Here is a 26662-nt window from a genome sequence, read left to right on the forward strand (position 1 = left end):
CAGAAAATTAACAAGGAAACACAAACTTTAAACGATACAATAGACCAGTTAGACCTAATTGATATCTATAGGACATTTCATCCCAAAACAATGAATTTCACCTTTTTCTCAAGCGCACATGGAACCTTCTCCAGGATAGATCACATCCTGGGCCATAAAGCTAGCCTTGGTAAATTCAAAAAAATAGAAATCATTCCAAGCATCTTTTCTGACCACAATGCAGTAAGATTAGATCTCAATTACAAGAGAAAAACTATTAAAAATTCCAACATATGGAGGCTGAACAACACGCTGCTGAATAACCAACAAATCACAGAAGAAATCAAAAAAGAAATCAAAATGTGCATAGAAACGAATGAAAATGAAAACACAACAACCCAAAACCTGTGGGACACGGTAAAAGCAGTCCTAAGGGGAAAGTTCATAGCAATACAGGCACACCTCAAGAAACAAGAAAAAAGTCAAATAAATAACCTAACTCTACACCTAAAGCAACTAGAAAAGGAAGAAATGAAGAACCCCAGGGTTAGTAGAAGGAAAGAAATCTTAAAACTTAGAGCAGAAATAAATGCAAAAGAAACAAAAGAGATCATAGCAAAAATCAACAAAACCAAAAGCTGGTTTTTTGAAAGGATAAATAAAATTGACAAACCATTAGCCAGACTCATCAAGAAACAAAGGGAGAAAAATCAAATCAATAAAATTCGAAATGAAAATGGAGAGATCACAACAGACAACACAGAAATGCAAAGGATCATAAGAGAGTACTATCAACAATTATATGCCAATAAAATGGACAACGTGGAAGAAATGGACAAATTCTTAGAAAAGTACAACTTTCCAAAACTCGATCAGGAAGAAACAGAAAATCTTAACAGACCCATCACAAGCATGGAAATTGAAACTGTAATCAAAAATCTTCCAGCAAACAAAAGCCCAGGTCCAGACGGTTTCACAGCTGAATTCTACCAAAAATTTAGAGAAGAGCTAACACCTATCCTGCTCAAACTCTTCCAGAAAATTGCAGAGGATGGTAAACTTCCAAACTCATTCTATGAGGCCACCATCACCCTAATACCAAAACCTGACAAAGATCCCACAAAAAAAGAAAACTACAGGCCAGTATCACTGATGAACATAGATGCAAAAATCCTTAACAAAATTCTAGCAATCAGAATCCAACAACACATTAAAAAGATCATACACCATGACCAACTGGGCTTTATCCCAGGGATGCAAGGATTCTTCAATATCCGCAAATCAATCAATGTGATACACCACATTAACAAATTGAAAAATAAAAACCATATGATTATCTCAATATATGCAGAGAAAGCCTTTGACAAAATTCAACATCCATTTATGATAAAAAAAAACTCTCCAGAAAGCAGGAATAGAAGGAACATACCTCAACATAATAAAAGCTATATATGACAAGCCCACAGCAAACATTATCCTCAATGGTGAAAAACTGAAAGCATTTCCCCTAAAGTCAGGAACAAGACAAGGGTGCCCACTTTCACCATTACTATTCAACATAGTTTTGGAAGTTTTGGCCACAGCAATCAGAGCAGAAAAAGAAATAAAAGGAATCCAAATTGGAAAAGAAGAAGTAAAGCTCTCACTGTTTGCAGATGACATGATCCTCTACATAGAAAACCCTAAAGACTCCACCAGAAAATTACTAGAACTAATCAATGACTATAGTAAAGTTGCAGGATATAAAATCAACACACAGAAATCCCTTGCATTCCTATACACTAATAATGAGAAAACAGAAAGAGAAATTAAGGAAACAATTCCATTCCCCATTGCAATGGAAAGAATAAAATACTTAGGAATATATCTACCTAAAGAAACTAAAGACCTATATATAGAAAACTATAAAACACTGGTGAAAGAAATCAAAGAGGACACTAACAGGTGGAGAAATATACCATGTTCATGGATTGGAAGAATCAATATAGTGAAAATGAGTATACTACCCAAAGCAATCTATAGATTCAATGCAATCCCTATCAAGCTACCAACAGTATTCTTCACAGAGCTAGAACAAATAATTTCACAATTTGTATGGAAATACAAAAAACCTCGAATAGCCAAAGCGATCTTGAGAAACAAGAATGGAACTGGAGGAATCAACCTACCTGACTTCAGGCTCTACTACAAAGCCACAGTTATCAAGACAGTATGGTACTGGCACAAAGACAGAAATATAGATCAATGGAACAAAATAGAAAGCCCAGAGATTAATCCACGCACATATGGACACCTTATCTTTGACAAAGGAGGCAAGAATATACAATGGATTAAAGACAATCTCTTTAACAAGTGGTGCTGGGAAAACTGGTCAACCACTTGTAAAAGAATGAAACTAGAACACTTTCTAACACCATACAGAAAAATAAACTCAAAATGGATTAAAGATCTCAACGTAAGACCAGAAACTATAAAACTCCTAGAGGAGAACATAGGCAAAACACTCTCTGACATACATCACAGCAGGATCCTCTATGACCCACCTCCCAGAATATTGGAAATAAAAGCAAAGATAAACAAATGGGACCTAATTAACCTTAAAAGCTTCTGCACATCAAAGGAAACTATTAGCAAGATGAAAAGACAGCCTTCAGAATGGGAGAAGATAATCGCAAATGAAGCAACTGACAAACAACTAATCTCGAGAATATACAAGCAACTCCTACAGCTCAACTCCAGAAAAATAAATGACCCAATCAAAAAATGGGCCAAAGAACTAAATAGACATTTCTCCAAAGAAGACATACAGATGGCTAACAAACACATGAAAAGATGCTCAACATCACTCATTATCAGAGAAATGCAAATCAAAACCACTATGAGATACCATTTCACACCAGTCAGAATGGCTGCGATCCAAAAGTCTACAAGTAATAAATGCTGGAGAGGGTGTGGAGAAAAGGGAACCCTCTTCCACTGTTGGTGGGAATGCAAACCAGTACAGCCACTATGGAGAACAGTGTGGAGATTCCTTAAAAAACTGGAAATAGACCTGCCTTATGATCCAGCAATCCCACTGCTGGGCATACACACTGAGGAAACCAGAAGGGAAAGAGACACGTGTACCCCAATGTTCATCGCAGCACTGTTTATAATAGCCAGGACATGGAAGCAACCTAGATGTCCATCAGCAGATGAATGGATAAGCAAGCTGTGGTACATATACACAATGGAGTATTACTCAGCCATTAAAAAGAATACATTTGAATCAGTTCTAATGAGGTGGATGAAACTGGAGCCTATTATACAGAGTGAAGTAAGCCAGAAAGAAAAACACCAATACAGTATACTAACCCATATATATGGAATTTAGAAAGATGGTAACAATAACCCTGTGTACCAGACAGCAAAAGAGACACTGATGTATAGAACAGTCTTATGGACTCTGAGAGAGAGCTAGAGGGTGGGAAGATTTGGGAGAATGGCATTGAAACATGTAAAATATCATGTATGAAACGAGTTGCCAGTCCAGGTTCGATGCACAATACTGGATGCTTGGGGCTGGTGCACTGGGACGACCCAGAGGGATGGAATGGGGAGGGAGGAGGGAGGAGGGTTCAGGATGGGGAACACATGTATACCTGTGGCGGATTCATTTTGATATTTGGCAAAACTAATAAAATTATGTAAAGTTTAAAAATAAAATAAAATTAAAAAAAAAATAAGAAACAAATGAAGTTATTTACGAAACAGAAACAGACCCACAGACATAGAGATCAGACTTTTGGTTGCCAAGGGGTGGGGGGTGAGGGAGGGAAGGAGTGGGAGTCTGAGAACAGCAGATGCAAACTGTTATATGTAGGATGGACGAACAAGTTCGTTTAGCATAGGGGACTATATTCAGTCTCCTGGGATAAACCATAATGGAAAAGAATATGAAAAAGAATGTATATATCTGTATATCTGAGTCACCGTGCTGTATAGCAGAAACTTGTACAATGCTGTAAATCAACTGTACTTTAATAAAATTTTTAAAAACCACCATGACTATAATAACCAAAAGTTTAAAGGAATCAAATTAACATTTTACTTTGACATAGGGTCACCCCTTATACATAGCCATATTTTTTTTTTTAATAATGTAAAGGTTGCCGAAATCCCTTTGTTTAAACCTACCTTGAAAAAACAGACTTGACCTTCAGAGAACCAGGGTGCATCCCGGCTCTGCCACGAGCTGCAAACATCACCCGGGCAAGTCACAAGCTCAGAATTTGCGTTTTGTCTTAAGTGCACCAAAGTCAGGTCCTCCAGAAGCATCTTGGGTTTTCAAACCTGAGCTCCCCCCAAAGTTCTAACACATGATTAGGAAAGAGGACTTGGGGACACTTTCCACTGCACCCCCATCTCGACCCCAGCCCTGGCCCTCATCTCGGGCTCTGTTCTGCATGGGTTGGATGGATGAAGGCATGGCTGGATCCAGCATACCCATCTATTTATAACTCACTGGGCTGTTTCTCCCCTACCCCCACCCCAGGCCCTTCTCCCTACTTGACAAACAACCCCTGTGCATTTCCCCAGGCCCCGTACCCTCTTGGTTATGACAGTCATGCCTAGTGGGCCTCATGTAAAGCTGTCCTCAAGCCACCAGCAGTGGCTCCATCTCAATCTGATTTTAATCAGCATAAACAACAACGCTGAAGCAGGTGACAAAGCAATGACACGACTCTGCGGTGTTTAGAGACATAAATACAGCTGCTCAGATACCCCCAAGGCAGCTGCAACCGTCAGGGAGGAACAAACAAGGTACCAGTTCAGGATGCCCGACTCAATCTCCACCCATTCCGGCCAGGGGGAGTGTGTGGAGGGGGCGGGAAGCATCCAGGGCACATCTATCCTCAGCTTCCTGAGGACTGGCACGCCCCTAAAGGTGCCCAGAGCCCTCCTGTCTGATTGACCCAAGTTGGTCCCATGACTTTTGAGGCAATGACTACACTTCAGAGAAGTAAAACACATTCTCTGTCAAATATTTCACAAGCAGATGAGACTCCGGTTCAGGAAATGAGGATGGTATGGTAACTATTTATCGCCAACCTTCCCAGGTGGCGCCAGTGGTAAAGAATCCACCTGCCAATGCAGGAGACTCAAGAGACGTGGGTTCAATCCCTGAGTCAGGAGAATTCCCTGGCGTAGAAAATGGCAACCTACTCCAATATTCTTGGCTGGGAAATCCCATGGACAGAGGAGCCTGGTGGCCTACAGTCCATGGGGTCGCAAAGAGTCAGACACAACTGAGCACACACATCACCAGCCTCGGGAACTCGCTCTGGCGGTTCTGATCTGCATGCCAGCTCCACACACTGTCCCTGCTTCCCGAGTCCCCTGTGACCAAGGCTGCTGCTTTCTGGCACCTGCCACCAGCATGTATTCCACCCAAGTCTATTTCAATCCCATTTTTATTTTGGCAGACCGTTTTCTGCAAAGCACCCCGCCAGTAGCTCTCTGCTGATTTTAGCGAACTTGGCACACAGACCTTCTCTGGCAGGTGTAAGCAGCAGCAGACACGAATCCCACCACCACCACCTCTTACAGAGAAGGCAGCATTTGAAGTTTGAGGAAATGTGGACAAAGAAGAAAAGACAGCTCTGCATCTAACGCCAAGGCCAAGCCCTAGGAGATACACAGAATCTGCAACAGCTCAATGAAGAGGCAGAGAGTACTGGCCTCCCGGTGGGATGGCAGTCAACAGGATGGTCTTAAAAACCACAGGAGAGGCTGCAGAGCCTTCAGATTACTCTCTGCCAAAATTGCTTCCCATCATCACAAAAGCAGTAATTATAGACGAAGCACAGAGGATTAAATCGAGGGGAAAGAAAGAAGTTTAGAAAAAGTGATGCAGACAACCAGAGTTATCAGAATATCAATGCGATCTCAGCAGCAAAGCCTTATAGGGAGAAAACACTTGTTTCCCACATACACTATTAGATGGATTTGTGAAGTTTTACATCAAATTTGGTTTAAAGAGATTCTTAAAGGGTGATTTTATAGCAGTGACCACAGACTACCTAAATCAAAGGAAACTGGGATGAATGCTTAAAAAAGCAAACGTCTAAGTTTTTGGAATCAAAATTCGTGGAAAGTTAAAGTCACATCCAACTCTTTGCAACCCCATGGACTGTATAGTCCATGGAATTCACCAGGCCAGAATACTGGAGTGGGTAGCCTTTCCCTTCGCCAGAGGATCTTTCTAACCCAGGGATCAACCCAGGTCTCCCACATTGCAGGCAGATTCTTTACCAGCTGAGTCACAAGGGAAGCCCAAGAATACTGGAGTGGGTAGCCTATCCCTTCTCCAGGGGATTTTCCCAACCCAGGAATCGAACCGGGATCTTTTGCATTGCAGGCAGATTTTTTACCAACTGAGCTATCAGGGAAGCTCAAAATTTGTGGAAGTCAGGCGTAAAAATCTGCCACTTTAATAAACATCAGGTTACCCTGCTTTATATATATAAAATAGCCAACCTAACACATATAAGGTGATTCCATTTATGGTTTTGTTTGCATTTTCCTGATGGTTAGTGATTTTGAGAATTTCTTCATTTAACTGTTATCCATCTGTATGTCTACTCTGGAAATATTGCAAGTTCTCTGCCCATTTTTAAATCAAGTTATTTGTTACTGATTGCAGGAGTTCCTTACATATTTTGGATATTAACTTCTATCAGGTACATAGTTTGCAAATATTTTCTTTCATTCTGTAGGCTGCCTTCTCATTCTGTTGTTTCCTTGGCTGTGTAGAAACTTTTGGAAAGAATGTGGAAAAGTCAGAACCCTGTACACACGTTTTATACATATATATATATATTTATAATGGAATATTATTTAGCAATAAAAATGAGGAACAACTGGACCAGCCGAAGCTGGGATGTGCTCAGAGATGCAGGGAAGGGAGAGGTCTTGGGGGCAGGAGAAGGGCTAGGGTGAAGGTCCCAGGGGCCAGACAGAGCCCCACAGCTCAAGAAATGGAAGGGATCCGGGCTGGCTGCAGCACAGATACTGGGAGGCAGCCCCAGCTACAAATCAATCGGGTCTGTGGGCAGAATCTGGGTGCCAAAAAACGGAAAACTTTGAGTAGGAAATTTGCAATCAAATACTTCAATGCCTCTGGCTACGCGGAGGGTGGGATTGGAGGGAGTGTCATGTAAACCAAGTGGAGAGAGATGATGTTCTCTGAAGGGGTGGAAGACTGACAGGTGGGAATCATGAGCTGGGCTGGACCACACAGAGAGGAAGGGGCTGAGAGGCTCCTGGATGGAGCTGCAAGCAGGTGGTCACAGCCCCAGCTTGGGGTCGGGGGGTGTAACCAGAGATTCCTCAAGAGCTACAGGGATGAGCAGCACAGACACTGCCACCTCCGACCAGGAAGAGACAGCTGTGGGCAGAGAGTGGAGCTCAGAAAGGAGTGAAAAGAGGAGAGCCCAGGCTACTGGAGCAGGGGCCTGGAGCCTACAGACGTGCGACATCACCAGGTTCCAGGAAAGAGAGTTTTGTGCACAGAATCAGGGCTGAACGCCACTCACAGGTCAGGAGTGAGGCCTTCAGAGTGAGCAGCACAGGGCCACTGGGGAATCAGAGCAAACCCTGGGTGAGCGGAGCAGGCACAGGACACACGGGTGGACGTGAGGGCATCTCACTGTCCGTGTGAGGGGGGAGCCCTGCAGGGAGCAGGGAGGCGGGTGGGTCTGTGGGGGCAGGGGCTGCGGAGAAAGCTTCTGCTGTCATGTGCCATTGGTTTCCAAAGGAAGACCCACGGGCCTATGTAAGTCCTGATGGGACAGACTCGGGAGATGGGAGACTGAAAAGACAGAGGAAAGGACTTCTGCTCAGAAGGTCGGAGGCTCTTGTCCTGGGCAGAGGACCTGTGCTCACCCAGGAAGGGGGACCCTCTCTCTCCTGGGAGGAGACAAGGGAAGAAGGAGTGGAGCAGGCAGGGGCAGTGGAGGGGGGTGCAGAGGCCAGTGCTCTCTGTGGCAGAGGAGGCAAGGGGGAGGCCAGAGCCACAAGGAGGGTCCAATTTCCAGCGTCTGAATTCTCACCAGTATCGTGGGAGCCCAGGGAGGTGAGCTGGATGGCCGAGAGCCAGTCATTGAGCATCCATCCCCTGCCGCCACTGCACAGTCCAGAGGTGTTCAGAAGCCTCTCAGAAGAAAGTGAGAACCATGCAAGTGAGTGAAGAGAACTCAGCCTGGTCAAACCTGTGAAGGACCAACACACTGGACGTTGCAGGGATGTGACCACTCAGGAGAGAGGAGAGGCCTGGGGTGCAGAAGCTGCTCACCATGCCCTGGGGTCAGCGGGCTCAAGGCAGGCAGAAGGTCAAGGTCACCTGTGGCTAAGCCACAGGGCTGGACCCTGCAACTCCACCTTCATGTCCTGTGTGAAGAGCACAGCAGGGTAACACCTTGTACTGTTTGGCTGCAGCAGTTGCTCTGAAAGCCTTTCAGAGTAGGCAGTCCTGGTGGATTCAGCTACAGAAATATGCTTTATCTCCGGCATCGAGGCTGGAGGTTCAAGATCAGGTGCCAACAGAGCTGCTGTGCCTGAGGCCTCCCTTCCAGGCCAGCAGATGGGGTCCTCACATGGCTCTTCCCAGTCAGGCACGCTCCCTGGTGTCTCTTTTTATGGCCAAATCACCTTTCCTGAGGAGACCGGTCATACAGGTTTAGTACCCATTCGTGTAACCTCGCTTAACACACCTGTGGACACCTTATCTTTGACAAAGGAGGCAAGACTATACAATGGATAAAAGACAATCTCTTTACCAAGTGGTGCTGGGAAAACTGGTCAACCACTTGTAAAAGAATGAAACTAGAACACTTTCTAATACCATACACAAAAATAAACTCAAAATGGATTAAAAATCTAAATGTAATACCAGAAACTATAAAACTCCTAGAGGAAAACATAGGCAAAACACTCTCTGACATAAATCACAGCAGGATCCTCTATGACCCACCTCCCAGAGTAATAGAAATAAAAGCAAAAATAAACAAATGGGACCTAATTAAACTTAAAAGCTTTTGCACAACAAAGATAAGGTGTCCATATGTGCGTGGATTTATCTCTGGGGTTTCTATTTTGTTCCATTGATCAATAGTTCTGTCTTTGTGCCACTACCATATTGTCTTGATGACTGTGGCTTTGTAGTAGAGCCTGAAGTCAGGCAGGTTGATTCCTCCAGTTCCATTCTTCTTTCTCAAGATGGCTTTGGCTATTCGAGGTTTTTTGTATTTCCATACAAATTGTGAAATTATTTGTTCTAGCTCTGTGAAAAATACCATTGGTAGGTTGGTAGGGATTGCATTGAATATATAGATTGCTTTGGGTAGTATACTCATTTTCACTATATTGATTCTTCCTATCCATGAACACGGTATATTTCTTCATCTATTAGTGTCCTCTTTGATTTCTTTCACGGGTGTTTTATAGTTTTCTATATATAGGTCTTTAGTTTCTTTAGGTAGATATATTCCTAAGTATTTTATTATTTTCTTTGCAATGGTGAATGGAATTGTTTCCTTAATTTCTCTTGCTATTTTCTCATTATTAGTGTATAGGAATGCAAGGGATTTCTGTGTGTTGATTTTATTTCCTGAAACTTTACTATATTCATTGATTAGCTCTAGTAATTTTCTGGTGGAGTCTTTAGGGTTTTCTATGTAGAGGATCATGTCATCTGCAAACAGTGAGAGTTTTACTTCTTCTTTTCCAATTTGGATTCCTTTTATTTCTCTTTCTGCTCTGATTGCTGTGGCCAAAACTTCCAAAACTATGTTGAATAGTAGTGGTGAAAGTGGGCACCCTTGTCTTGCTCCTGACTTTAGGGGAAATGCTTTCAATTTTTCACCAATGAGGATAATGTTTGCTGTGGGTTTGTCATAGATAGCTTTTATTATGTTGAGGCATGTTCCTTCTATTCCTGCTTTCTGGAGAGTTTTTATCATAAATGGATGTTGAATTTTGTCAAAGGCTTTCTCTACATCTATTGAGATAATCATATGGCTTTTATTTTTCAATTTGTTAATGTGGTGTATTACACTGATTGATTTGCAGATACTGAAGAATCCTTGCATCCCTGGGATAAAGCCCACTTGATCATGGTATATGATCTTTTTAATGTATTGTTGGACTCTGACTGCTAGAATTTTGTTAAGGATTTTTGCATCTATGTTCATCAGTGATATTGGCCTGTAGTTTTCTTTTTTTGTGGCATCTTTGTCAGGTTTTGGTATTAGGGTGATGGTGGCCTCAAAGAATGAGTTTGGGCACAACAAAGGAAACTATAAGCAAGGTGAAAAGACAGCCTTCAGAATGGGAGAAAATAATAGCAAACAAAGTAACTGACAAAGAATTAATCTCAAAAATATACAAGCAGCTCCTCCAGCTCAATTCCAGAAAAATAAATGACCCAATCAAAAAATGGGCCAAAGAACTATACAGACATTTCTCCAAAGAAGACATACAGATGCTAACAAACACATGAAAAGATGCTCAACATCACTCATTATCAGAGAAATGCAAATCAAAACTACAATGAGGTACAATCTCACACCGGTCAGAATGGCTGCCATCCAAAAGTGTACAAGCAATAAATGCTGGAGAAGGTGTGGAGAAAAGGGAACCCTCTTACACTGTTGGTGGGAATGCAAACTGGTACAGCCACTATGGAGAATACTGTGGAAATCCCTTAAAAAAATGGAAATAGAACTGCCATATGATCCAACAATCCCACTACTGGGCATACATACCGAGGAAACCAGAATTGAAAGAGACACCTGTACCCCAATGTTCATCACAGCACTGTTTATAATAGCTAGGACATGGAAGCAACCTAGATGTCCATCAGCAGACGAATGGATAAGAAAGCTGTGGTACATATACACAATGGAATATTCAGTTCAGTTCAGTTCAGTCGCTCAGTTGTGTCTGACTCTTTGTGACCCCATGAATCACAGCACGCCAGGCCTCCCTGTCCATCACCAACTCCCGGAGTTCACTCAGACTCACGTCAATCAAGTCAGTGATGCCATCCAGCCATCTCATCCTCTGTCGTCCCCTTCTCCTCCTGCCCCCAATCCCTCCCAGCATCAGAGTCTTTCCCAATGAGTCAACTCTTCACATGAGGTGGCCAAAATACTGGAGTTTCAGCTTCAGCATCATTCCCTCCAAAGAAATCCCAGGGCTGATCTCCTTCAGAATGGACTGGTTGGATCTCCTTGCAGTCCAAGGGACTCTCAAGAGTCTTCTCCAACACCACAGTTCAAAAGCATCCATTCTTTGGCACTCAGCTTTCTTCACAGTCCAACTCTCACATCCATACATGACCACAGGAAAAACCATAGCCTTGACTAGATGGACCTTTGTTGGCAAAGTAATGTCTCTGCTTTTGAATATGCTATCTAGGTTGGTCACAACTTTCCTTCCAAGGAGTAAGCGTCTTTTAATTTCATGGCTGCAGTCACCATCTGCAGTGAGTTTGGAGCCCAGAAAAATAAAGTCTGACACTGTTTCCACTGTTTCCCCATCTATTTCCCATGAAGTGATGGGACCGGATGCCATGATCTTCATTTTCTGAATGTTGAGCTTTAAGCCAACTTTTTCACTCTCCACTTTCACTTTTATCAAGAGGCTTTTGAGTTCCTCTTCACTTTCTGCCATAAGGGTGGTGTCATCTGCATATCTGAGGTTATTGATATTTCTCCCGGCAATCTTGATTCCAGCTTGTGTTTCTTCCAGTCCAGATTTTCTCATGATGTACTCTGCATAGAAGTTAAATAAGCAGGGTGATAATATATAGCCTTGACGGACTCCTTTTCCTATTTGGAACCAGTCTGTTGTTCCATGTCCAGTTCTAACTGTTGCTTCCTGACCTGCATACAGGTTTCCCAAGAGGCAGATCAGGTGGTCTGGCATTTCCATCTCTTTCAGAATTTTCCACAGTTTATTGTGATCCACACAGTCAAAGGCTTTGGAATAGTCAATAAAGCAGAAATAGATGTTTTTCTGGAACTCATTTGCTTTTTCTATGATCCAGCAGATGTTGGCAATTTGATCTCTGGTTCCTCTGCCTTTTCTAAAACCAGCTTGAACATCAGGAAGTTCACGGTTCATGTACTGCTGAAGCCTGGTTTGGAGAATTTTGAGCATGACTTTACTAGCGTGTGAGATGAGTGCAACTGTGCGGTAGTTTGAGCATTCTTTGGCATTGCCTTTCTTTGGGATTGGAATGAAAACTTACCTTTTCCAGTCCTGTGGCCACTGCTGAGTTGTCCAAATTTGCTGGCATATTGAGTGCAGCACTTTCATAGCATCATCTTTCAGGATTTGAAAGAGCTCAACTGGAATTCCATCACCTCCATTAGCTTTGTTCATAGTGATGCTTTCTAAGGCCCACTTGACTTCACATTCCAGGATGTCTGGCTCTAGGTCAGTGATCACACCATCGTGATTATCTGGGTCGTGATGGAATATTACTCGCCATTAAAAAGAATACACTTGAATCAGCTCTAATGAGGTGGATGAAACTGGAGCCTATTATACAGAGTGAAGTAAGTCAGAAAGAAAAACACCAATACAGTATACTAACGCATATATATGGAATTTAGAAAGATGGTAATGATGACCCTATATGCAAGCAGCAAAAGAGACAGATGTATAGATGTATAGAACAGTCTTTTGGACTCTGTGGGAGAAGGCAAGGGTGGGATGACTTGGGAGAATGGCATTGAAACCTGTATATTATCATATGTGAAACGGATCACCAGTCCAGGTTTGATGCATGATACTGGGTGCTCGGGGCTGGTGCACTGGGATGACCCAGAGGGATTTGATGGGGAGGGAGGTGGGAGGAGGGTTCAGGATGGGGAACACATGTACACCCATGGCGGTTTCATGTCAATGTATGGCAAAACCAATATAATATTGTAATTAGCCTCCAATTAAAATAAATAAATTTTTAAAAAGATTGCATTAAAAAAATGATTTTTTAAAGACCCTGCCTCCAAACACACTCACCTGCTGAGGTGGTGGGACCAGTACTTTAACAGACACCATTTAGTCCCTGTGCCTCAGACAATAAAGAATATGCCTGCAATGTGGGAGACCTGGGTTCAATCCTTGGGTCAGGAAGATCCCCTAGAGGAGGAAATGGCAACCCACTCCAGGATTCTTGCCTAGAGAATCCCATGGACAGAGGAGCCTGGTGGGCTACAGTCCACAGAGTCACAAAGAGTTGGACACAACTGAGCGACTAACACTTTCACTTTCTTTCATCATTCATCATTCAGTCCGCAACACCAATGCCCTGCTAGAAAGCAGCAGAAAGAGCCAACAGACTTGAAACTTGTGATTCTAAGTAGAACTGCCCAACTATTCCACCCAACCAGTGGATTCAAGGTGTGGGGCCTAGAGCAGCAGCAATGCCTGGGAGCTCATCAGATATGCAGGTCCTTGGCCCCCATCCTAAACAACTGAACTGGGAATCTGGGGGTGAAGCTCAGTGCTGAATATCTCAACAAATTCTCTGGGTCAACATTTTGATGTGCGGTCAGTAAATTTTTCAGGAAGTCAACCAGTGAATCCAGTTCTCTAGGTATACATCAAGTATTATAATAAACCCAAGTATATTAGATCTTGGAAAAGACTTTGCAAAAAATAAAGGATCCAAAGAGATGAAAGAGCAGGTAGTGCACCTGGATGGGCGTTTCCTGCTGGACCCGCTGAGGGTGGGCAGACAGACAGGATAAGTTAAGCTCAGCCTCCTCACCCAGACAGGTGGGAGGGCCTGCCTCTAGGCTGGCTGTGGGCGTGTAGTGAGAACACACACACAGTGTGTGTGTCACAGGTCTGACGCCCTCTGGGTGCCTCTATGTGGGGGCAGTTCCCACGCCTGCCTCACCACACAGGACTCGGGCTTCACAGCTCATCTCTGTGGAGCACTGGGGCTCCAAGGATTAAGTCTATATTCTATATTTTATTCTGCCTTCATCAATCTCTCAGAGAAATCAGAACTGACTTACTGGCAGGCTGTGTCTGAAGACACTGGGTGTGTAGAGAGAAGGGGTACCTGCGGGGGTAGGGGTGCCCCCGGTATAGGAAAACATGACAAACAGTAAGTTTCCAGGGCATTCATTGGAAGAGGAACCTTTCTGTAAGTGGTTACTCTAGAAATCATGTTTCCCTAATGGGGATCACGCAAACAAAGATAGACAAACATAGTTACTAAAGCATTTTACCCAGAAGACATGAAAACACACAGTCTCCGAAATCCTGATCTAGCTTTCTGATAAAATTACTTCCAGGAAGTAGCATAAATTTTACTTAGGTACAGGCCTCATGCTGAGCTGAACAGGAGGATTTTGCAGAATATGATGAAATTGGTAAATGTAGGCAATCTGGTACCAAATTTGTTTTAATGTTTCTTGGACTCATTTCTTTTTTAGTAATGAAATACTTAAATAGATTTTCAAATGATGTATTTTCCAGTTCCATAATTTGTAATTTCAATGATAAATGAGATTACATTTTTATATCATATTTTACAACAGTAATGGAAAACACTATAATTTTTCTTTCCTCGGGATTCTCTTTAAAATTTAAAACATACCTCTTTTTCAAGTAATGTTAGCTTTTTTGTATGTCTATTTCTAACATATTTACATGGATTTTCATAATGTTCCCCAAATTCAGAACATGGAATTATCATTTTTCAAAAGAGACATATAGCCAGAATGAAGAGGATATATATGTAGGCAATACATTTTCCATGTAAATTATCTTAAATTCTCAACAATGACAAAATGTTTATGAGAGCATAATCATATTTTCTTTAAATTTGTGCATATATATAAAAGTCATTTAACTAATGTAACACAAAAAACTGAAGACTCAGAAATTAACCCCTTAGGCAACATTCTAGGACTGAAAAGAAAAAATAATGCCTCTGTTCAGTTAAAATAAAAATTTTATATAAAACAGAGACAAGTTATGATATGTACAGTGGAATATTAACACAGAAGTTACACAAGCAGTAAGACAGATGAATCTCAGAGATAAAACATAGGGAAAAAACCCACACAATTTTGTGCATATTGTATTATTCCACTCATATGAAGTTAAGAAAACAGGCAAAACTACTGAAAGTTAGAGCGTTACTGTCAGAGGAAAGGTCTGACTGGGCGAGGACATAAGGGCCAGGCAAGCCAGCCTGGGCGATGGCTGCACAGGTGCACCATGGGAAGTTCACCCAACTGTGCGCCTGAGAACTGTGCCCTTTATGGTAAGATACACCCAGTTTCTGTTAGTAAAAACACACGTAAAGCACTACTTTTAAAAATGAATGATTCATGGGAAAAGTAAACAATTACAGGATTTTGAAACAAATTCAAATCACTGTAAATATGAAGAGGGGCCCAAATTAATTAGTAACATGGAAATAAGCTCGGCAGTGACAATAATATGAGTCTGAAGGAACCCAAAGGCTGACCCTTCATAAAGGGTTACAGGCCTTTCCTTTGGCTGCAGGGGAAGACCTTACACGTAACAGCTGTCACTCCTACACGTAGGCTACACAACAGCAGAAGTAAAGACTTTTACATATTTAATTAAGATTGCCTTTAAAAAAATCAAAACAGAGACTTTCTCCTGTTCAGTCTGAAGAAGAAACACATCCTGTTGTGTAAGAGCCACATGGCTAAGACCTGAGGGTGACTTACAGGATCTGAGAGCAAATCCATTCACTGCTGGCCAACCATGGTAGAGCCCAGTTCTGTGAGCTGCTGCTGCTGCTAAGTTGCTTCAGTCGTGTCCAACTCTGTGCGACCCCATAGACGGCAGCCCACTAGGCTCCTCTGTCCCTAGGATTCTCCAGGCAAGAACACTGGAGTGGGTTGCCATTTCCTTCTCCAATGCATGAAAGTGAAAAGTGAAAGTGAAGTCGCTCAGTCATGCCCAACTCTTAGTGACCCCATGGACTACAGCCTACCAGGCTCCTCCATCCATGGGATTTTCCAGGCAAGAGTACTGGAGTGGGGTGCCATTGCCTTCTATGAGCACAAGGACCCAGATTCCACCCACAAGCTGAGAAAGTCTGGTAGACGATCCAGATAAGGAGGATTCTAAATAAGAATGTAGAGCAGATGGCACCTCTATTTCAGCCTTGGGAGACTCCAGACTTCTGACCTCAAAGACTGGGAGATAAGTGAATATTTCGCACACAAATATGATGTAAAATCAGCAACTGTAAGAAGAGACTACAAATGTAGGATGTTGGAAATGCATTTGAAACTAAAAGATCAGTAACTTCAAGCAATCTTGTGTGTGTGTGTGTGTGTGTGTGTATATATGTGTGTGTGTGTGTGTGTGTGTATAGCCTGCTATATCAAAACCTTATAGCAACTGCAAACTGAAAATCTCCAATATACATGCACACACACACACACACAGCAATCCAAACACAACACTAAAATTAGGCATCGGATCACAAAAGAACAAAAGAGAAAGGGAAGAAAAAAGACCTACAAAAACAAACCAAAACAATTAACGAAATGTCAATAAGAACATACATATTGATAATTACCTTAAATGTAAATGAATTAAATGCTGCGACCAAAGGACATAGACTGATTGAATGGATACAAAAACAAGACCCATATATATGCTGTCTATAAGAAACCCACTTCAGATCTAGAGACACGTACAGACTCTTCTAACACCATACACAAAAATAAACTCAAAATGGGTTAAAGATCTAAACGTAAGACCAGAAACTATAAAACTCCCAGAGGAGAACATAGGCAAAACACTCTCCGACATATATCACAGCAGGATCCTCTATGACCTCCCAGAATATTGGAAATAAAAGCAAAAATAAACAAATGGGACCTAATTAAACTTAAAAGCTTCTGCACAACAAAGGAAACTATAAGCAAGGTAAAAAGACAGCCTTCAGAATGGGAGAAAATAATAGCAAATGAAGCAACTGACAAACAACTAATCTCAAAAATATACAAGCAACTCCTCCAGCTCAATTCCAGAAAAATAAATGACCCAATCAAAAAATGGGCCAAAGAACTAAATAGACATTTCTCCAAAGAAGACATACAGATGGCTAACAAACACATGAAAAGATGCTCAACATTACTCATTATCAGAGAAATGCAAATCAAAACCACTATGAGGTACCATTTCACACCAGTCAGAATGGCTGCAATCCAAAAGTCTACAAGCAATAAATGCTGGAGAGGGTGTGGAGAAAAGGGAACCCTCTTACACTGTTGGTGGGAATGCAAACTAGTACAGCCACTATGGAGAACAGTGTGGAGATTCCTTAAAAAACTGGAAATAGACATGCCTTATGATCCAGCAATCCCACTGCTGGGCATACACACTGAGGAAACCAGAAGGGAAAGAGACACGTGTACCCCAATGTTCATCGCAGCACTGTTTATAATAGCCAGGACATGGAAGCAACCTAGATGTCCATCAGCAGATGAATGGATAAGCTGTGGTACATATACACAATGGAGTATTACTCAGCCATTAAAAAGAATACATTTGAATCAGTTCTAATGAGGTGGATGAAACTGGAGCCTATTATACAGAGTGAAGTAAGCCAGAAAGAAAAACACCAATACAGTATACTAACACATATATATGGAATTTAGAAAGATGGTAACAATAACCCTGTATATGAGACAGCAAAAGAGACACTGATGTATAGAACAGTCTTTTGGACTCTGTGGGAGAGGGAGAGGGTGGGATGATTTGGGAGAATGGTATTGAAACATGTATAATATCATATATGAAATGAGTTGCCAGTCCAGGTTCGATGCATGATACTGGATGCTTAGGGCTGGTGCACTGGGACAACCCAGAGGGATGGTATGGGGAGGGAGGAGGGAGGAGGGCTCAGGATGGGGAACACGTGTATACCCATGGTGGATTCATGTTGATATATGGCAAAACAAATACAATATTGTAAAGTTAAAAAAAATAAAAAAAAGAAAGGTGTAGTAGCAATTCTCATATCAGACAAAGAAGACTAAAATACTGTTACAAGAGCCAAAGAAAGACACTACATAATGATCAATGAATCGATCCAGGAAGTTATAACAATTATAAATACATATGTACCCAACACAGGACATCTCAATATATAAGACATATATTAACAGGTATAAAGGGAGAAATAGACAATAACACAATAATAGAGGAGGGCTTTAACACCCGACTTGAATCAATGGACAGAACACTTAGAAAATCAATAAGGAAACATAGGCCTTAAATGACACATTAGACCAGATGACTTGATTAATACTTATAGAACATCCGTCCAAAAGCAGCAGAATACACATTCTTCGCAAGTGCACATGGAACATTCTCCAGGATTGACCACATGCTGGGCAACAAACTGAGCCTTGGTAAATTGAAGAAAACTGAAATCATCAAGCATCCTTTCCAACCGCAACACTATGAAATTAGAAATCAACCACAAGGAAGAAAAATCTATTAAAAAAACACAGACATGTAGAGGTGAAACAATATGCTACTAAACAACCAATGAATCACTAAACAATATCAAAAAGGAAATCAAAGAATACCTAGAGACAAATGAAAATGAAAGCACAATGATTCAAAACCTATGGGATGCGGCAAAAGCAGTTCTAAGAAGGAAGTTCATAGCAATACAATCTTACCTCAGGAAGCAAGAAAAATCAAAAATAAACAACCTAACCTTACACCTAAGGAAACTAGAGAGACAAGGACAAGCAAAACGTAAAGTTAGTAGAAGGAAAGAAATCGAAAAGATCAGAGTGGAAATAAGTGAAACAGAAATGAAGAAAACAATAGGAAAGATCAATGAAACTAAAAGCTAGTTCTCTGAAAAGATAAACAAAACTGGCAAACTTTAGGCCAGACTCATCAAGAATAAAAGGAAGAGGGCTCAAATCAACAAAATTAGAAACAGAAAAGGAGGACTTATGGGGCTTCCCTGGCAGCCCAGCGGCTACAACCCCACACTTCCAATGCAGGGGACGGGGGTTTAGTCCTGGTTGGGGAACTAAGATCCCATGTGCCACGTGGTACGGCCAAAAAAAAAGTTATATAGATAGCACAGAAATACAAAGGACCATAAGAAACTACTGGAAGCAACTTGAGAAATTTGTTTGCAGGTCAGGAAGCAACAGTTAGAACTGGACATGGAACAACAGACTGGTTCCAAATAGGAAAAGGAGTACATCAAGGCTGTATATTGTCACCCTGTTTATTTAACTTATATGCAGAGTACATCATGAGAACCGCTGGACTGGAAGAAACACAAACTGGAATCAAGATTTCTGGGAGAAATATCAATAACCTCAGATATGCAGATGACACCACCCTTATGGCAGAAAGTGAAGAGGAACTCAAAAGCCTCTTGATGAAAGTGAAAGTGGAGAGTGAAAAAGTTGGCTTAAAGCTCAACATTCAGAAAACGAAGATCATGGCATCCAGTCCCACCACTTCATGGGAAATAGATGGGGAAACAGTGGAAACAGTGTCAGACTTTATTTTTCTGGGCTCCAAACTCACTGCAGATGGTGACTGCAGCCATGAAATTAAAAGACGCTTACTCCTTGGAAGGAAAGTTGTGACCAACCTAGATAGCATATTCAAAAGCAGAGGCATTACTTTGCCAACAAAGGTTCGTCTAGTCAAGGCTATGGTTTTTCCTGTGGTCATGTATGGATGTGAGAGTTGGACTGTGAAGAAGGCTGAGAGCTGAAGAATTGATGCTTTTGAACTGTAGTGTTGGAGAAGACTCTTGAGAGTCCCTTGGACTGCAAGGAGATCCAACCAGTCCATTCTGAAGGAGATCAGCCCTGGGATTTCTTTGGAAGGAATGATGCTAACTGAAACTCCAGTACTTTGGCCACCTCATGCGAAGAGTTGACTCATTGGAAAAGACTCTGATGCTGGGAGGGATTGGGGGCAGGAGGAGAAGGGGAGGACAGAGGATGAGATGGCTGGATGGCATCACTGACTCGATGGACGTGAGTCTCAGTGAACTCTGGGAGTTGGTGATGGACAGGGAGGCCTGGCGTGCTGTGATTCATGGGGTCTGAAAGAGTTGGACACGACTGAGTGACTGATCTGATCTGATCTGATATGCTAATAAAACAGACATGAAAGAAACAGAAAAATTCTTAGAAAGGTACAATCTCCCAAGACTGAACCAGGAAGAAATAGAAAATATAAACAGACTAATCACAAGTAATAAAACTGAAACTGCGATTTAAAAACTCCAAACAAACAAAAGCCCGGGACCAAATGACTTCACACGTAAATTCTATCAAACATTTAGAGAAGAGCTAACACCTATCATTTTAAACAATTCCAAAAAGTTGCAGAGGGAGGAACACTCCCGCATTCTATAAGACAACCATCACCCTGATAGCAAAATCAGACAAAGACAACACAAAAGAAGAAAATTACAGGCCAATACCACTGATGGACACAGACGCAAAATCCTTAACAAAATACAAGCAAACCAAATCCAACAACACATTAAAAGGATCATACACCATGATTAAGTGAGATTTATCCCAGGGATGCAAGGATTTTTCAACACCTGCAAATCAGTATGATACACCACACTAACAAACTGAAGAATAAAATCATATGATCATTTCAATAGTTGCATAAAAAGTTTTGACAAAATTAAATACCCATTTATGATTTTTTAAAAAATTCTCCAGAAAGTAAAGCCTAGAGGGAACCTCAGTTCAGTTCAGCCACTCAGTCGTGTCAGACTCTTTCCAAACCCATGAACTGCGGCATGCCAGGCCTCCCAGTCCATCAACAACTCCCAGAGTTTACACAAACTCATGTCCATCAAGTAGGTGATGCGATCCAACCATCTCATCCTCTGTCATCCCCTTCTTTTCCTTCCCTCGATCTTTCCCAGCATCAGGGTCTTTTCAAATGAGTCAGCTCTTCACATCAGGTGGCCAAAGTACTGGAGTTTCAGCTTCAGCATCAGTCCTTCCAAAGAACACTCAGAACTGATCTCCTTTGGGATGGACTGGTTGGATCTCCTTGCAGTCCAAGAGACTCTCAAGAGTCTTCTCCAACACCACAGTTCAAAAGCATCAATTCTTCGGCGCTCAGCTTTCTTTATACTCTCACATCCATACATGACCACTGGAAAAACCATAGCCTTGACTAGACGGAACTTTGTCTGTAAAGTAATGTCTCTGCTTTTGAATACACTATCTACGTTGTTCATAATTTTCCTTCCAAGGAGTAAGTGTCTTTTAATTTCACGGCTGCAGTTACCATCTGCAGTGATTATGGATCCCAAAAAATAAAGTCTGACACTGTTTCCACTGTTTCCCCATCTATTTGCCATGAAGTGATGGGACCAGATGCCATGATCTTCGTTTTCTGAATGTTGAGCTTTAAGCCAACTTTTTCACTCTCCTCTTTCACTTTCATCAAGAGGCTTTTGAGTTCCTCTTCACTTTCTGCCATAAGGGTGGTGTCATCTGCATATCTGAGGTTATTGATATCTCTCTGGCAATCTTAATTCCAGCTTGTGCTTCTTCCAGCCCAGCGTTTCTCCTGATGTACTCTGCATGTAAGTTAAATAAGCAGGGTGACAATATACAGCCTTGGTGTACTCCTTTTCCTATTTGGAACTAGTCAGTTGTTCCATGTCCAGTTCTAACTGTTGCTTCCTGACCTGCATACAAATTTCTCAAGAGGCAGGTCAGGTGGTCTGATATTCCCATCTCTTGAAGAATTTTCCGCAGTTTATTGTGTTCCACACAGTCAAAGGCTTTGGAATAGTCAATAAAGCAGAAATAGATGTTTTTCTGGAACTCTCTTGCTTTTTCCATGATCCAGCAGATGTTGGCAATTTGATCTCTGGGTCCTCTGCCTTTTCTAAAACCAGCTTGAACATCTGGAAGTTCACAGTTCATGTATTGCTGAAGCCTGGCTTGGAGAATTTTGAGCATTACTTAACTAGCGTGTGAGATGAGTGCAACTGTGCGGTAGTTTGAGCATTCTTTGGCATTGCCTTTCTTTGGGATTGGAATGAAAACTGACCTTTTCCAGTCCTGTGGCCAATGCTGAGTTTTCCAAATGTGCTGGCATATTGAGTGCAGCAGTTTCACAGCATCATCTTTCAGAATTTGAAACAGCTCAACTAGAATTCCATCACCTCCACTAGCTTTGTTCGTAGTGATGCTTTCTAAGGCCCACTTGACTTCACATTCCAGGATGTCTGGCTCTAGGTCAGTGATCACACCATCATGATTATCTGGGTCATGAAGATCTTTTTTGTACAGTTCTTCTGTATATTCTTGCCACCTCTTCTTAATATCTTCTGCTTCTGTTAGGTTCATACCATTTCTGTCCTTTATCCAACCTTTGCATGAAATGTTAACTTGGTATCTCTGATTTTCTTGAAGAGATCTCTAGTGTTTCCCATTCTGTTGTTTTCCTCTATTTCGTTGCATTGGTCACTGAGGAAGGCTTTCTTATCTCTTCTTGCTATTCTTTGGAACTCTGCATTCAGATGCTTATATCTTTCCTTTTCTCCTTTGCTTTTTGCTTCTTTTCTTTTCACAGCTGTTTGTAAGACCTCCCCAGACAGCCATTTTGCTTTTTTGCATTTCTTTTCCATGGGGATGGTCTTGATCCCTGTCTCCTGTACAATGTCACAAACCTCCATCCATAGTTCATCAGGCACTATATCAGATCTAGTCCCTTAAATCTATTTCTCACTTCCACTGTATAATCATAAGGGACTTGATTTAGGTCATACCTGAATGGTCTAGTGGTTTTCCCTACTTTCTTCAATTTAAGTCTGAATTTGGCAATAAGGAGTTCATGATCTGAGCCACAGTCAGCTCCCGGTCGTGTTTTTGCTGACTGTATAGAGCTTCTCCATCTTTGGCTGCAAAGAACATAATCAATCTGATTTTGGTGTTGACCATCTGATGATGTCCATGTGTAGAGTCTTCTCTTGTGTTGTTGGAAGAGGGTGTTTGCTATGACCAGTGTGTTCTCTTGGCAAAACTTGATTAGCCTTTGCCCTGCTTCATTCCGTATTCCAAGGCCAAATTTGCCTGTTACCCCAGGTGTTTCTTGACTTCCTACTTTTGCATTCCAGTCCCCTACAATGAAAAGAACATCTTTTTGGGGTGTTAGTTCTAAAAGGTCTTGTAGGTCTTCATAGAACCGTTCATCTTCAGCTTCTTCAGAGTTACTGGTTGGGGCATAGACTTGGATTAGTATGATATTGAATGGTTTGCCTTGAAAATGAACAGAGATCATTCTGTCATTTTTGAGATTGCATCCAAGTACTGCATTTCGGACTCTTTTGTTGACCATGAGGGAACTTACCTCAACATAATAAAGGCCATATATGACAAACTCAGAGCAAACATTATTCTCAATGGTGAAAAACTGAATTTCTTCTAAGATTAGGAACAAGACAAGGATGTCCACTCTCACCTCTATTATTCAATACAGTTTTGGAAGTCCTTGCCATAGCAATCAGTGAACAAAAGGGAAAAAAAGGAATTCAAATTCCAATCCAAATTGGAAAAGAAGTAAAACTGTCACTGTCTCCAAATTACATAATACTATAGATAGAAAATCCTAGGGATACTACCAGAAAACTACTAGAGTTAATCAATGAATCTGGTAATGTTTCAGGATACAAAATTAATGCATAGAATTCTGCTGCATTTGGATGCTAAAAACAAAAATTCAGAAACAGAACTCAAGGAAGCAATCCCCATTACCATTATCTCAAAAAGAATTAAATACCTATGAATAAACTTACCTAAGGAAGCAAAAGACTTGTACTCAGAAAACTACAAGGTACTGATGAAAGAAATCAAAGATAACACAAACAAATGGAAAGATATACAATGTTCTTAGATTGGAATAATGAACATTATCAAAATGACTATACTAACCAACACAATTTACAGATTCAGTACAATTCCTATCAAACTACCAATGGCATTTTTCATAGAGCTAAAACAAAAAATCTTAAAAATCTGTATGGAGACATAAAAGATGCTGAACAGCCAAAACAATCTTGACAAAGATAAACAGAGTTGGAGGAACTGGGCTCCCTGACTTCAAACTACACTATAAAGCTGCAGTCATCAATACAGTATGGCACAGGCACAAAAACAGAAATACAGATCAATGGAATAGGTCGGCAAACCGAGAAATAAACCCACATACCTACGGTCACATATCTATGACCAAGAAGGCAAGACTATACAATGGAGGAAAGACAATATCTTCAATAAATCGTACTGGGAAAACATGTAAAAAAGGAAAGCAGCACATTCTGTAACACCATACACAAAAACAAACTCAAAATGGATACTATAAAACTCTTAGAGGAAACATAGGCAGAACACACTTTGACACAACTTGCAGCAATATCTTTTCCAAGGCATCTCCTAGAATAATGGAAATAAAAACAAAAATAATCAATGGGACCTAATTAATCTTAAAAGCTTTTGCACAGCAAAGAAAACCATAAGAAAAGCAAAAAAACAACCACAGAATGGGAGAAAATATTTGCAAAAGATGTGAGTGACAAGGGATTAGTCCCCCAAATTTATAAACAGCTCGTGCAACTCAATATCAAAAAAAAAATCCAATCAAAAAAATGGGCAGATCTAAGAAGACATTTCTCCAAAAGAAGACATACAAATGGCCAAGAGTACATGAAAAGATGCTGCTGCTTCTGCTGCTAAGTCACTTCAGTCATGTCTGACTCTGTGTGACCCTATGGACTGCAACCCAACAGGCTCCCCCATCCCTGGGATTCTCCAGGCAAGAACACTGGAGTGGGTTGCTATTTCCTTCTCCAATGCATGAAAGATGCTAAATATCATTAATTATTGGAGAAATGTAAATCAAAACTACAATGAGGTATCACCTCACAGTAAACAGAATGGCCATCATCAAAAAAAAAAAAAATCTACAAATAATAAATACTGTAGAGACTGTGTTGAAAAGGGAACCCTCTTACACTGCTGATGGGAATGTAAACTGGTGCAGCTGCTACGGAGAACAGTACAGTGGTTCCTTTTAAAACTAAAAACAGAGCTAGCATACGATCCACCAATCCCACTCCTGAGCATATTTTGAACAGAACTATAGCTCAAAAAGCTGCATGCACCCCTGTGTTCACTGCAGCCGTATTCCCAGTAGCCAAGGCATGGAAACAACCTAAATGTCCACTGACAGATGAATGGTAAAGAAGATGTGGTATTTACACACAATGGAATATTACTCAACCGCTAAAAAGAATGAAATAATGCCATTGGCATCAACATGGATGGACCTAGAGATTATTATCCTGAGTGAAGTCAGCTTAAACTCCTTTAGACAGTCTGAAACCTGAACTTTACAGATGCCACCGAGGAGGCTCAAGAGGAAGTGAGGTACCTGTTGCTGGAAACGGGAGGAAGATCATAGTCCGGCAGGTCTTCACATGGTTAACCAGTGATCTCACTCCTAGATGCATGCCCAGGAGAGAACGTACGTCCATAGATAACTCATACACAGATGCTCATAGCAGCAGCTTCGTAATAGCCCAAAATTAGAAGCAGCCCGAAAGATCATTAGCTGGTGAAACAGCAAACCAATTTTGGTGCATCTGGACAATGAACATGATCTGGCCACCAAAGGATGAAGCACTGACAGACCAGCACATGGTCCCTGGGAAACAGCAGGCCGAGTAAAGGACGCCAGACACAGACACCCACGTGCCATGGACTCCACTTGTACGAACGTCCAGAGCAGACAGGCAAGCAGAGACAGACGGCAGAGTACAGCTTACCCATGACTGGAGCACACGGGGCTTAGGGGAGGCGACAGGTAAACTGAGGAGAGGTTTCTTCCTGTGGTAGTGCAGCTTGCTCCGAACTTGATGGGGGCAAGGGATACACAACTCTGTGAATAAACTATAAGCTGCTGAACTGTGTTAAATGGACAAATTGTGTGGCATGTAAAATTATTCTCTCAATAGAGCTGTTAGAATAAGATACACCCGACATCATTAATCATTAGGGAAAAGCAAATTAAAACCACAATGAGAGACCCCTACAAACCAATTACGATGCCTAAAATAGGTAATTTTTAAACCTGACAGTACCAAGAGCTGAAAAGGAAGCAGGGCCGATGGAAACTCATACGCCGCCTGTGAGAATGCAGTCTACCAAACGTCTGTCGTCAACATCTGGAAGCGTTTAGTTCTGGTCCCTTATTTGCCCTCTATGTGCCTGGAGTCTCTGAGGAAGCCTCTGAGGTCTGTCCTCCTCCAGGCCTCTTCAGCCCAGCTCTGTCCTCCTGTCTGGGTCACTGCCCACAGATCGGGTAGGAACTGGCTTCACTGAGGCCCAGTCACACACCAGGGTTCTGCTCCATGGCCGACGCCTGTGCATGGAGATCTGCACGTGAAACCTAAGAACACACTTCAGTCCCAAGAGGACACAGGCTCCAAGGAGCAAGACTCACATTTGGATTTTTCTGCATGTAAACCCGTCCTGGCACAGTCCCTGCATGTAAGTTGCCCACCGAGAATGATGCTGGACTGGCT

General features: G+C 41.7%; 1 protein-coding gene across 1 annotated transcript in view; it reads right to left on the reverse strand.

Annotated features, from left to right (window-relative positions):
- Window positions 1-26662, reverse strand: part of LOC102406543 (ATP-binding cassette sub-family A member 13) — a 206996-nt gene that overhangs the window by 154282 nt on the left and 26052 nt on the right. The gene's annotated exons all lie outside the window — the stretch shown is intronic.

Source organism: Bubalus bubalis, chromosome 8 (assembly GCF_019923935.1).
Source record: "Bubalus bubalis isolate 160015118507 breed Murrah chromosome 8, NDDB_SH_1, whole genome shotgun sequence".
NCBI lineage: Eukaryota > Metazoa > Chordata > Mammalia > Artiodactyla > Bovidae > Bubalus > Bubalus bubalis.